This window comes from Coffea arabica, chromosome 3e (assembly GCF_036785885.1).
Source record: "Coffea arabica cultivar ET-39 chromosome 3e, Coffea Arabica ET-39 HiFi, whole genome shotgun sequence".
NCBI lineage: Eukaryota > Viridiplantae > Streptophyta > Magnoliopsida > Gentianales > Rubiaceae > Coffea > Coffea arabica.
This window is the reverse complement of record NC_092315.1, coordinates 38,082,760-38,097,310: the sequence shown is the minus strand read 5'-3', so window position 1 is coordinate 38,097,310 and position 14,551 is coordinate 38,082,760. Positions and strand designations below refer to the sequence as shown.

Here is a 14,551-nt window from a genome sequence, read left to right as displayed (position 1 = left end):
TATAGGAGCCAACAAAAGCAACACGGAAAGATCCAAGCACCGGGAATCACCTTTGATTAACAACGTAATCTCTAGCAACAACAGAAACACCATCTAAAAGTGCCTTTCTCACTGGTAAAATATATAAAACAACTCCTATCATATCTATTACAAATCAGTCAACCAAAAGACGAGTTAGTTTGTCACAATATCAGTTCAGAGACAAAATGACTACTCTATAAAAAAAAGGACAAAAAAAGGAAACCAATGACTCAATTATAGAGGCATTGCCATCAACCAAATGTTGGAAAACAGGTAAAAGGGTAAATATCAAGATTAGGCAGAAGGATCGGTTCGTCAAGCTTACCAAAACGCACTAATTACAGAATAAAAGCAACCAAAGCAGAAGGATTAAAGTGCAAAATTAAAAAAAAAACTACTTTTAGTTCTAGAATAAAAGTGCAAAATTAAAGCTGAAGGTATTTAGAACCAGTGCTTGATGATCGAACTAAAATTTGCATACTGTTGGGCTACTCCATACTTCACTTTTATGACAATTTATCATGTAAGCAATAAAATTAAACTTATGTACAAGATCAAGGTACTCAGAACCAGTACTGTGATTGAACTAAAATGTAGCATGACAGATTATGGAACTTAAAAACTTCTAAATATAATTTTCTTCTTGTTTAAGGTTGTCATAATTAAAAGGTTCAATCGGTAACCCAGTCCATCTATAGTATGTGGTTTACTCATGCACATGCCAAGCAAACTCGCACCTTCAGGGAAGAATTCATAAAAAATTTCAGTCCAAAAAGTAAACATTCTATTGGTAGCCCTTTCCATCTACAGAATGTCATTCAATCATACATAAGAAATATGCAAGCAAAACTCGAACCTTCAGAAAAGAACTTATGAAAAAAATTCAGAATCCAAAAAATTAAACAATAATACCTTCGTTGATTTTGTATTGCTAGTTGCTATCTCTAGTTTTATTTTCATTGTCTTAGTTGCAAAAGTTTAAAATTAAGTGGCCATGAGCCAGGCAGCTCTCCGGCCATTTAAAAGTATCTCCCAAAGACATGCATAAAGTCATTTCACTATAATACACCAGGAAAGAAAGAAGTTCAGCATTTAACAACAGTTATAAAATAAATTCATGATCACAAAAGACTTACTGGTTTCACTTCTCCTTTCCAAAAGACGTGCACAGCCAAAAATTCAATGACAGCCGGTACAATATACAAGGGTGCAGCCTAAATAAATAACCATTAAAAAGGATCAACAAAATGAGAAGTATGGACCCTCACTGGAACAAATTTACACTTCTCAAATGTATCTATCTACTTTCAAAGGTAAGGACATGCATAAAACACCTACCTGTGCACCTTGAAACTAGTTCATGATAATTATTGTCAGGATCAAACCAACAGAGTATCCTACAAAAGCACTCTTGAAATATTGGTTCTGCTCCCCCTAAGAAACTTTAAAGTGCAATGCCAATGCCACAAAAATCCCTGAGATATATAAATTACAGATGCAGATTTTACTTAGCATGCTTCCGAGTATTTCTTCATACAATTTAGAACCATGCACACATCACAAGGGATCACCAACCAAATAAGAAGCTTAGAGATGAAAACGAAAAGCTACACAATTATTCCAAATAGTAAAAAATGCAATGCTGTGGAGAGGGTTGGATTAAAAATGATAAATCTCATCACCGGATACATGTGTTCCCTTATAAGCAGCCGAGGAAGAAAAACAATTGAACATCAAATTCAAAAACTTAGCCATGGACTCTCAACATAGCAGCCAAAATGAGGATGACAAACTGACAACAACTATTAGAACAATTAGAATAAAAGCCATACCAAGAATTACTGTATCCCCAAGAGCTAGCATTGAAAACAGACCTGCAGAGTCAGCCGTTGGGAACAAAAACTGTAGAATGTATATATTATTACACTTAGTTGCAAACTATGATAGACAGAATCCAAGTACAAGAATTTCTGTTAAAGATATACAGAACGCAATATGACACACGTATCTCGATAGGAGCATCAAAAGATTTAACAACACTAATCATTACTTGGGTAAAAAAGACCCAGAAAATGTCATATACAAAAAGTCCAGCCTGCAAATTTAAAACATATATATTACATCATAGTAAACAAATGGTAGGATAGTGCAATCTAGAAGATGCATCAATTAGAGCGGGAATACTGAAAAAAATGCATAAATACATGTGTGTCCATTTGTATCTATCAAAGCATATTGACTGACAAAACATTGATACACAATAATAAATTTTTTGTCATACACAGTCTTAGTCGTCACCTTTCAATTAATCTTATTGCATTTATACAACTAAGTTTATTTAAGTTACTAAGCTTCCTTCACTTACCAAAAGAATAGCTTCAGTCTTGAATGAGCCAAGTGAAAGCATTTCGATTCCCTTCAAAATGAAACACAAAACAAAGTGAGATCATTATATCTGCTTATAGGATTTAAAACAACATAGGATCAAATTGATGAAGAAAATATGCTTTATTTACTAATAGGAGGACAGATGAAGAAAACTTTAACATCATAACAGATGAAGAAGATTCCGTAAATAATATGCTACCAAGTATTCCAAAGAATGATTAAAAAAAGGAAAAAAAAAGGCAGCTCCCTGTGAAAAAAAACTAAATGAGAAGAATGGAAGAAAAGAAAGAAATATGGCTGGATAATAAAAAGAAAACAAAGACAAACCTCTTCAATCTTTCTGGTCCAGAGGAGAATTGGAATTCATTCAAAGCATCTAAGATAAAATAGTTCAAAAAAAAGGAAAGAAAAATTATGGAATTACCAGAGCAAGTTGTTCCGTCTTAACCAATAGCAGCAGTAGTGGACTGATGAAGGAACGAGGGAAAGGAAGAGAGACAGGCAAAGGAAAAAGGGAAGAGAGAGAGGGGCGGTGGCGGAAATTTAAGAAACACCCTAGAGGCAAGAAGAAGGGGAAGAGATCGGAGAACAACATACGGTAGAAGTAGAAAGAAAAGAAATCTAAAGAAACATGACAACTCAGAAAACATACAGAGGAAAAGAGCAAGATTGCACCTCTCCGGAGAGCAAAACAGAAGATCTAGAGAAGGCAAGAAAGGTCCTAGCTTGGCCAAGCGAAATAAAGGACGAAACATATCAACTCTAGCCTAAAACGTACAGAGGAAAAGACCAAGATTGCACCTTTCTGGACAACAAAACAGACTCAACTCAGAAGAAAAGAGGAAAACAGGAGCTGCATTACAAAAGGGGAAAAAAAACTTACACTGAAGGGGGAGGAGAACCAAACGGACGGCACATGATTTGGACCGTTGCAACCAGAGCGCGCGAGAGACAAAGGCTCAATACTTCTTGCGTTGTAAGAAGACAATGCATCACCAGATACCTCAACAAGCTTTTGTACCAGGGTTTAGAGCATCTGGCTAAGCGACAGAGCAACATTGCCCAAAAAAAAAAGATAGAGAAAGCTGCAAACTGATAAAAATAAGGAAGCTGCAAATTGACCAAACAAAAAAAAGAAGCTAAGAGAAAGGAAGCTCACCGCTACTGAAGATTTTGGTAGTATAATTTTTTGGTGAGGAAAGCGGCGGAGAGGTATTTGCTGCTCTGTGTATGTAAACCCTAAAGTAAATAGACAAGATGGAAGTGGAGGCTGTATCTGGGTAAGCGACAGAGCAACATTGCCCAAAAAAAAATGGAGAGAGAAAAGGTAGCGGAAAGAGAGCAAATGCAGTAGAAGAACAGAAAAAAAGAAGTACGGGCACATGGGACACTGACAGGTGAAGCCAGATGGGGAACTAACGCGCGATGCGCGAACAACATGATGCTTCCAATCCACATGCCGGGCACGTGAGGGGACGACGAAACTTTTGGCTGAATTCACTTGGGACGTTATCTACTTATGTTGAGAAGAAGAAGAAGAAGGAAACAGCACTCTCCTCTCTCTTTCTCTGAATTTTCTCTTTTTCCTTTCTGCCATATTCTTTTAAGAATCTAGAAAGAGAAATAGAAGCAGCGGAGCGTCTTGATTTCGCTGGAAACATCTGGGTAGGTGAAAATGTTGGATGGATTTTCTTGAACTAAGAAGGATAGAGATCTGCCTGCCTGCTGCTCTGTTACAATTGTACTGAGAAATTGTGGTGAAAGGCCCAGCTTATCTGTAGTAGTTGAGAAAATTGATCTTATGTTGCCTGTTTTTTGTTAAACAGATACATTATTCAAAGAGGAATTGGAGTTGTTTTCAGAAGAATTCTGTGGACTGGGATTTGAGTTTCCTTAGAAATCTCATTTTTCTGTCTGATCCTGAAGCTTTGGAGGTTAGTGATGGTATTGGAAATTTGATTTTCGTGGATTTTCTTGTATGAATCTTTGGCAATTTAAGCTTGTCTTTTTTTGATGAATTTTGTTCGACGGGGGAGATTGCAGGAATTTTTAAGTCGGAAGATCAGTTTCTGGGTTGGTGAAGATCGGATTTGGAATTCAGACGGAGGATTAAAGCTCTGATTTACTTGAAACAGTTCCTAATTCTGAGGACTAAAGACGATCAGAACCATTGTTGGTTCTCGGTTGTTGATATGAGTTTTCAAAATGAAATCCAAGTGTATAAATACAAATTCAGGTACTAAATTTTTTTCCTTTCATTTTCCAAAATCAGAGAATTCATCTACTGCTGATGTTTGATTTTCAATAAACTGGTGAAATTTTTTATGGGGTTTTGTTTTTACAGATTTTGAGGCCGACTCGTGTGATGTATCAAAACTAAGGTCTTTCTGATAGAGATTCCAAAGTGATTGCCAAGATTTTCATGAGCAACTTCTTTGATTACAGAATTTCAGCATAATTTTGAGCTAATGTGATTATTTGGATTCCCAAGCAAGAGTTTCAGAACATTTGCTGGCAGTGGCGGAGTTAGGAATTGCAATTAGGGGGGAGTCTCTGTTATTTGTCCAAATAACTCTCAAACATATTATTTGGGTCCTTAGGAGGGGACAAAGCAAAATTTTTTATCAATATTTTGGAGGGGCAAAATAATATAAGAAAAATTTTTTTTACTTAGAAATTTTTTTATAACAATCGGAGGGAGGGCAAAGTGAAATTTTTTATCAATATTTGGAGGCAAGACAATATAATAAAAATTTTTTTACTTAAATTTTTTTTTTTTAACAATTGGAGCCTGGCCCCCCCTTCCCTCCGCCCCTGTTTGCTGGTCTAAATTTCAGCAAGCAAAAGCCTGTCAGATCATTGGAATTGGTGATCAGAATGTTTTCTTGTTCAACTTTTGCTCTTTTTCTATAGTTTTTCAGATGGAAACCTTTGTTTTTTGGGATTTTCCCTGCCTTTTATCTTTACAATCCAATTGAATTACTCAGAGATTTGTTCCATTGAACGAACCCTGTTATGAAAGGTAAAAAATCTTCTTCATACGCTGTTTCTCCCAGAAAATTTTCAGTTTCTGTTTTTTCAAGAGAAGCATTTTATTTTCTAATTGCTCCCTTGACTGTATACGCAATTTTGGGCTCAAGAGGATGACGCTTTTTATCCTTTCCCCTTCTTTCTTCCTCCCTTCAATGGTGTCTGTTTTGAATATAAATGGCTAAACTTGTCCATTTCCTCCATTTTTTATTCTTGAAAAATGTAATTTCCATCTCATATGAATTGATAAGATCTTCTCCTGGAAACCAACTCGTCTTCCAAATCCAGTGTTAGTACCACTTTAGAAACCCAGAATTTCCAAATTTTAGCAAACAAATCCTGAATGGTCAATAATTGATCACCAACTCTGATTTGGTCTTAATTTTGTGACTTTTATTTGTTAAACTCCAGTTAAATGCTGCAATAAAGAAATTTAATTACAGTGGTGATTTGTCCGACAGGTGTAAGTAAAAAAAAAAGGCCAGAAAAGGTGGAGATAAGGATGGAGAGGAATTCGAATCCTAACCACCACTATAATAGTAGCAATGAGACCAGGTCCCCTGCTACGACGTCGTCTGACTTCATTTTACAGTGGGGGAGCCGCAAAAGGCTGCGTTGTATGAAATTCCAGGCCAAAGTCCGGGACAAAGGCAATAACCGCGACTCCTCCGGGTTGCAGCCGGGTGGTCTGAGAGCTGTGGTCGGGGTTGATCGGCGGCTCGTAAGAACCATAATAAGGATTTATCTCTGCCTACTGATCTTAATAACAACAATGGGAATTCCAGTAACGGCGGAAATGGCTATTTGAACCTCCGTCAGCGGCCGGCTTCTCCATCTCACCGAATTCTTAGGCCAGTGTTTTTTTTTTGTTTGCTGTTTTGATAAAATTGGTTGTTATTTTTTTCTTCTGGTTTTTTTTTGGGGGTTTTAAAAGTCTAACTCAGTTTAGTTGAGTCACGTGAGCGGCGCATGGGATTGGAAAGTTTGTGGGATTTGGGTTGATAGAAGTGCCCTTGCGGGGTTGCCATCCCACATCGGTTCGGGAGTTGATAAAAGTTACCGACTTTTGAGGTTTCTTCTGAAATCTAGATTTATAAAAGTCAAATTTCTAACTTTTGTTAGAAAAGGTCAAGAGGGAGGGAGGGTTGATGGAAGTGGTGGGGCTCCTTAATTTTTTGATTGATGATGGTTTAGTGGGTGGGGTATGGATTGATTGATGGACAAAATAGAATTATTAAAAAATTTAAGACGAGTTTCCCCAATTTTATAATCTAATCTATTATCATTCTTTTTTTTTTCTTTTTAACTTTTTTTTTCATATTTGAATATCCTACTTAGCCACACAACTTTTAACTATTATAATGTTTAAAAAATATTATAATATTATTTTAAATATAATTTTTTAATCTTTTTATTTTTTTTAAATACATTGTATTATAAAAAGTGATATAGTATTGTTTTAGTTAATTTTTTTTTTGAAATAGTATCCAATCCAAACGGATCCAAAATGAATTAATAGTGTGACAGCCCCACCTTCCCCTAAGGTGAACCAAAGGAGTTAGCGGACTGCCTGCCCAACTCTCGCCAGGACTAACGAAACAGTTTAGAGCGATCTATTGCGTTCCGGAACTTATAACGCGCGTAAACTAGTCAAAATGGTAAAATAACCCAACATAAAAAAAAATGAAATTCGGAGTCGGCCATGAATAGTAACCGGCCATGAATAGTAACCGACCCGTCAGAACCCAACCAAACATTAAAACACATATACACTTGACATTTTACAATTACAAGCCACAATGGCATACAAAAGTAATCCAACAGTTACTACATGTTTGGTTTGCCAAATTAAAGTGAAAACGGCCCTAAAGATACATTTAGAGTCCCACTTCATATACAATACAAAAGAGATATTCATCTAGTTCATTCAGCAACCAACTAGCAAGAATCATTCCAAAAGTAGTCATATGCCTGTAAGGAAAACAAAAGGAACGGTGTGAGCTAATTGCCCAGTGAGATACTATCACTTAAGCAACCAAGTTCATGTAAACATAAAGCTTTTCATTTCAATATACCAAAAGTAAACAAAGAAACACATTAGTGGTGGTGAAAAGGATACGGATGGCTCTCAAGAGCCCTTTTCCTCGTTTGCATTTCTTGATCGGACGTCATTGACACTCCGTCAATGTTCAAAAATGACCAACCGTAGACTCCACTTTACTTCCATTCCTTCCACCTAACATTCCCCTACCGGGCCCGAACTCCAAACACTTGCACTTTGGTATTACTCGAGTAAACCGGAATCGAGAGTCTCTCATACTACAAGATTCCATATAATATTGTCCCAAGGCACATTAATTGGCACGACCAAACCCTCGCCGGCTCGATTCAAGCTTTGGCCCTGAAAAAAAACAGTTTTTGTCCTCATTTTACGGTAATGGTACCAATTTCACTACGATTATCAGATGAGGGTACAAGACCCACCATTTCGAAGCTAAAAGACAGGGCTACAACATCACAGAAGGTCACTCAACCCAGTTTTGAGTGCAAACAGGTCAAAAATGCAAGATACTACATCAAAAACGTAAAACAGATTCACCAAAATGCATTCTAGCGGAAACCTCATAACTCAGGCTCTCCAAGTCCAAATCCAGAAATTCCAAAACCAGCTGAAAGCTAAGAAACAGGGCTAAATTTAATCAGAAGGCCTCAACAACCAATTCGGAAGTAATTCCAGCCAAAACAACCAATTACAGGCGCAAGTCTTACATTCGGGTAAAACCAGAACAACAATAGGAATTTCGACTTTTCTCATTCTACACTACTCCGATTGATCTGAAATTTTGTAGACACCTCTCAAATGTAATTCCCTACAACTTTCATGTTTTAAGCCAAGGCCAATTCGGCCTCTAACTAGGAGCTAAAAATTCGGGCAGAATGCTCCCTCAAGAACCCTAATTTTCTGAAATTTCTTCCAAACCAGAAATTGGTTGCAATTAATCACTTTTTCCACCTCCTAGAGTCATTATATACCATTTCTAATCATCATAGATAGCCACACAATCATGCTTATATTAAAACAGAAAAAATCCCCAAAAATAATAAAACTTCATCACTTCAACCACAAATCAAGAAATAACCCATAAACTTGCATCTCATACTACCACTAAGCATGATTTAAGCATCAATTAAGGGAGGAGGGTGGTTCTTCACAACTTACCTTAAAACAAGAGAGAGAGAGAGCTATTGGACACCTTAACTTTCCAAATAACTTCACACAACAACTCACCAACACCTCCTTAAGTGGTTTTATGGAGCAAAATCAAGGTTGGATGGTTGGTTTTGATGATTTGGAGCAAGCTTGAAGAGTTTTCTTCCTTGTGCTTAGAGTAAGAGAGAGAGAATGAGAGAATGAGAGGGCCGGCCACCATGGAGGATTTTTTGATGATTTTTGGGTCATTTTTAAGTTATTTTAACCAAATTGGTAAAAAGGTGAATAGTGTTCAAAAAGGTCAAACCACTCCTATGGTGACACTTGTCACCTTTTAATAAATACTTACCTACCTTGTCTCTCTTATACCAATCCACTTAGCACCCTCTACTTATCTCTTAACACCCGGTAAATTAATTCCAGTATTCAAAACTTAACCTAGTTGGCCGAAATTTTCCGAACTTTTCGCACTAGTGGGTCCCACGTCCGGTATACGCTCTTAATTTCTAAAAATCCATTCGATACTAGAAAAAAACATCTAAAAATTATATCTGCTCCTTAAATTCATATAGAATTTTTCCTAAGCACGAAAATGCAGAAAACAAGCCATAAAAATGCGAGAAACCTAGAAAATGAAAATTACGGGTTCTCACACTCTCTCCCCCTTAAAAGAATTTCGCTCTCGAAATTTCTCACCTTAATTCACGAAAAGGTTAGGGTATTTCGTTCGCATTTCCTCTTCCACTTCCCAGGTAGCTTCCTCTACCCCATGATTTCTCCACTATTCGGTTTGTATACTTCGGCACCACTATTCGGTTTCGGTATTTTAAAATACCCTCAGGACCAAAATTGAAATCAATGGTTTCTCCTTTTCCCACTTTCTCTCCCCATTTCTGCACCAGTGCATCTTCCTTTTGAGCTTCTTTAATCCTTTCCCAGAAGGTAGAAGTCACTTTAATATTGCCAAAAATCACCTTATGGCTCCCAGGGCAGGGTTTCCATTCACACACGGAGTCTAACAATTCCCACTCTATGATCATTAGACTCGCGACCTGAGCTTTGCGACTTAGGGCATCGGCCACCACGTTTGCTTTTTCCGGATGGTAGTTGATGGTACAGTCGTAATCCTCCAAAAATTCCATCCACCGTCGCTGCCTCATGTTTAATTCCTTCTGTGAGAAAAGATACCTCAGGCTTTTATGATCGGAGTAAATCTCGAAAGTTACTCCATATAAGTAGTGCCTCCACTTCTTCAGAGCAAAAACAACTGCAGCTAGCTCCAGATCGTGGGTCGGGTAATTTTGCTCGTGGGGTTTTAACTTCCTCGAGGCAAAAGAGATCACGTTTCGGTTTTGCATTAATACACAACCCAGGCCTTCTCGGGATGCATCAGTGTACACAGCATATCCGTCCACCCCGTTTGGTAAGACTAGAACTGGAGCCATGGTCAATCTTTTCTTTAATTCCTGACAACTTGTCTCACTTCGGGCGTTCCATAAGAACCGACCATGTTTCTTCGTCAAATCGGTTAGAGGACCGGCTAGTTTGGAGAAGTCCTTGATAAAAACGCCGGTAATATCCAGCCAGTCCCAGAAAGCTGCGGACCTCTGTGGGAGTTTCTGGCCTCTTCCAATTAGTCACAGCCTCAACTTTCATCGGGTCAACTGAAATACCCTCTTGAGAAATTACGTGCCCCAGAAAAGCAATTTTCTCCAGCCAAAATTCGCACATGCTGAACTTGGCATACAGTTGATGGTCTCTCAGGGTTTGCAAGACAGTCTCCAAGTGTTGCTCATGCTCTTCACGGGTCTTGGAATAGACCAAGATGTCATCGATGAAGACTACTACAAATCGATCCAAGTAGGGCTTAAAAACCCTATGCATTAGGTCCATGAAGGCGGCAGGAGCATTGGTTAGTCCAAAGGGCATAATTGCGAACTCGTAATGCCCATATCTCGAATTGAAGGCGGTCTTCGGAATATCCTCCTTTCTGATTAATAACTAGTAGTACCCTTGGCGGAGGTCCAGTTTCGAGAAAACCACCGCTCCTTGGAACTGATCAAATAGCTCATCGATATGGGGCAGTGGATACTTATTTTTAATTGTAATATTATTCAGGCCCCGATAATCAATACACATCCTCAAACCCCCATCTTTTTTCTTTACAAACAGTACAGGAGCTCCCCAATGAGACCCACTCTCTTGAATGAATCCCCGCTCCAGAAGGTCCTGTAATTGCAACTTTAGCTCCTTGAGCTCGGCAGGAGCCATTCGGTATGGTGTTTTTGAGATGGGTGAGGCTCCCGGTAGCAGGTCTATTTTGAATTCAATTTCTCTTTCCGGAGGTAAGGCTACTAATTCATCAGGAAACACATCCGGAAATTCCTTCACTACGGCCACATCCTCCACTTTCAACTTATCCGTGGGGGTGTTAATCAAAAAGGCCAAAAATCCTTGCGCTCCTCTGCTTAGCAATTTCCTAGCTCGAATGCCCGAAATCAAAGCAGATGAGGCTAACCTACCCCTTATATCCAACCTTAAGGTCGCCTCACCAGGAATGCAGAATTCCACCACTTTCGTTTTACAATCCAGTTGGGCATTATACCTGGCTAGCCAATCCATACCCAAAATCACATCATACCCCTTAATGACCAGACTTATCAAATCCCCTAACAATCTTTTCTCTCCTACCCACACTTCACAATCCCTATAAACCATACTAGTAACCAAGCATTGATTCCCCGTAGGTGTACTAACTTCTATGTCGTATGGTAAACTAACAGGTTTTATATCGATGCCACACATGAATTCAGGGTTAACAATGGAATGGGTGGCACCAGGATCAATTAAAACTTTGGCAAAATGGTGGAAAATAGGGATCGTACCTTCTACGACCTCTGAGGATTCTGGGACCTGTCGAGGTTCTAAGGAATAGACTCGAGCTGGCACTTTAGGTTTCGCCTCATTCCCCTTATTCGGTCCCGTATTGGTCTTTGGCGTGGTTTGAGTTCCCCTTCCGTCTTGCGTTATGAGTGGGCAGGTAGCAAGCTGGTGGTCTGCGCTTCCTCAACGCAGACATTTGCCTCCCTTCTTCCAACAATTGTCTTCAAAGTGATTCGGCTTTCCGCAGTACCCGCAAGGTCCACGAGACGCCGAACCTGAGCCCCTCTGGAAGTTTCCACCTTGGTCTCTCCCGGCTGGGCCGCCCCTAGACTGAGCCCCTCTGCCGGAACCTGACTGTCGCCCACCTCCAGCTCCGCGTCCAAACTTGGAGGGAGTACCTTTGTCCCCTTGTCCAGAACTGCTTCCAGGAAAGCCTCGCTTTTCGCCTGGAAGTTCCGGACTTGCAATCGAGCACTCTCTACCCTTTGGGCTTTTTCTACGACCTCGCTAAAAGTATTGATTTGAGCCACTGCGAGGTCCTTTTGAGTTTCGACGTTCAAGCCCTGAATGAAACGCCTGATTCGCCTTTGCTCTGTCATGATCAGCTCAGGCGCAAATTTGGACAAATGGGTGAACTGGCTCTCGTATTCCGCCACCGATTGAGTTCCTTGGCGGAGTCGGATGAACTCGTCTTCCTTCCTTTCCTGAATTAGAGGAGGGAAGAATTTCGCGTTAAATTCCCGAATGAAATTCACCCAAGTCCTGGGCGTTTGTTCCCGTTCCCATTTTTGTCGTATGACGTTCCACCAGGAACGGGCCGCCCCTTCTAATTGAAATACAGCAAAGGTCACCTGCCGTTCATCGGTATAGTGCAAAGCCGCAAAAATATCAACCATTTTCTCGAGCCATCGCTCGGCAACATCCGGATCAGGTCCCCCAATGAATTTGGGTGGAGCAAACTTTTGAAAACGTTCGAGAGCTCTGTCTTCGCTCTCGACATGATTGCCAGGGTTTCCAGGGTTTCCAGGATTAGGGTTTGTATTCTGGCCTTGTTGCTGCACCACTTGTGCTAGCAAGTTAGTCATTTGCTGCATGGCGGCAGCGATTTGCACATTAGGGTCAGGGTTAGGTCCAGTAGAGGTTTCCCCAATACCCCTATCCGGTGTGGGTTGTCTATTTCCGCGCCCACGTCCCCGTCCACTACGTGTTCCTTCCATAAACTTTACTTGGTCTAGGCAATGGTACTAAACCAATATAAAACATTGCATGTAAGTAAACTAAAAACTTTTCAAACACACATATATATACATTACAAACAAGACAAACAACACACATATATACAATCAGTCAAGTCAAGTTCAGTCAAGTCAATTACAAGTATGGACAATCCCCAAGGGAATGGCCTCATCAAAAGAATATACACGTAGCTAATCTAGCCGCACAAAATGATTAGTTAAGGCCCTACTCCCTATCCGCCCTATATACAAGACCAAAACTATCCACAACAACTCTAGGAGTCGTAGCTTAGACCGATTACGAGTTATGAGACCCACCCGATGGAGTGGATCCAACCTCAGCCTCAGACCCCGCACAGGAGTCCTCGTCGCTCACGCCCTCGACCACCTCGGCGCAAAGGTTCAGGATCGAAGCGGCTCGATTCTTTACCTTGCGAGCTCGCTTACTCTCGCGCTCTTGGACCTCCTTCAGCTGAGCGCAGAGGTCATCAACCCTATCCTCTGCCTCAAGTACGTCGTACTTCAGGCCCTCAACGCGCACGGCCTGTCTCTCATTGGCCGCCCTAAGTTGAGACACCTCGGCCTCAAGTCGAGTATTCTCTCAGCCCAACTCCTTACGCTCCCTGTCCACTGCAAACACGAGAGTGTTCGGATAGGCATACTTATGTTTACACTCACACCGTCGGAGACGGTTAGACGGGCTCCAGCGCATGACGGCCCCTCCTGACCGTATCTGGTATGGAATCACTGGGAGTGCTCCGCGAGGTCGCTCGCCTACAGAGTCACCACTTGGTCCACTAGATCCGTCCATCCTACACCAAAAGAGCAATTAACCATAAATAATCTTAAAGGCCATAAACAATAAACCCTCAAATCAAGCATTCCTATAACACCCAGGCTAAATCAAACCTAGACTCTGATACCACCTGTGACAGCCCCACCTTCCCCTAAGGCGAACCAAAGGGGTTAGCGGATTGCCTGCCCAGCTCTCGCCAGGACTAACGATACAGTTTAGAGCGATCTATTGCGTTCCGGAACTTATAACGCGCGTAAACCAGTCAAAATGGTAAAATTACCCAACATAAAACAAATGAAATTCGGAGTCGGCCATGAATAGTAACCGGCCATGAATAGTAACCGACCCGTCAGAACCCAACCAAACATTAAAACACATATACACTTGACATTTTGCAATTACAAGCCACAATGGCATACAAAAGTAATCCAACAGTTACTACATGTTTGGTTTGCCAAATTAAAGTGAAAACGGCCCTAAAGATACATTTAGGGTCCCACTTGATATACAATACAAAAGAGATATTCATCTAGTTCATTCAGTAACCAACTAGCAAGAATCATTCCAAAAGTAGTCATATGCCTGTAAGGAAAACAAAAGGAACGGTGTGAGCTAATTGCCCAGTGAGATACTATGACTTAAGCAACCAAGTTCATGTAAACATAAAGCTTTTCATTTCAATATACCAAAAGTAAACAAAGGCACACATTAGTGGTGGTGAAAAGGATACGGATGGCTCTCAAGAGCCCTTTTCCTTGTTTGCATTTCTTGATCGGATGTCATTGACACTCCGTCAATGTTCAAAAATGACCAACCGTAGACTCCACTTTACTTCCATTCCTTCCACCTAACATTCCCCTACCGGGCCCGAACTCCAAACACTTGCACTTTGGTATTACTCGAGTAAACCGGAATCGAGAGTCTCTCATACTACAAGATTCCATATAACATTGCCCCAAGGCACATTAATTGGCACGACCAAGCCCT

At 40.3% G+C, this 14,551-nt stretch overlaps 2 long non-coding RNA genes across 2 annotated transcripts; one reads left to right on the top strand and one right to left on the bottom strand.

The window, feature by feature from the left end:
* Positions 1–1,396: 1,396 nt before the first annotated feature.
* On the bottom strand, positions 1,397–3,966 carry LOC140038270 (uncharacterized). The gene is made up of 3 exons (XR_011842108.1): positions 3,569–3,966; positions 3,293–3,494; positions 1,397–2,437 (listed from the first exon to the last, which is right to left on the bottom strand). It is a non-coding gene; the product is annotated as an uncharacterized lncRNA (long non-coding RNA).
* Positions 3,807–6,409, top strand: LOC113736309 (uncharacterized). The gene is made up of 4 exons (XR_003459678.2): positions 3,807–4,074; positions 4,236–4,343; positions 4,453–4,645; positions 4,754–6,409. It is a non-coding gene; the product is annotated as an uncharacterized lncRNA (long non-coding RNA).
* Positions 6,410–14,551: the final 8,142 nt, after the last annotated feature.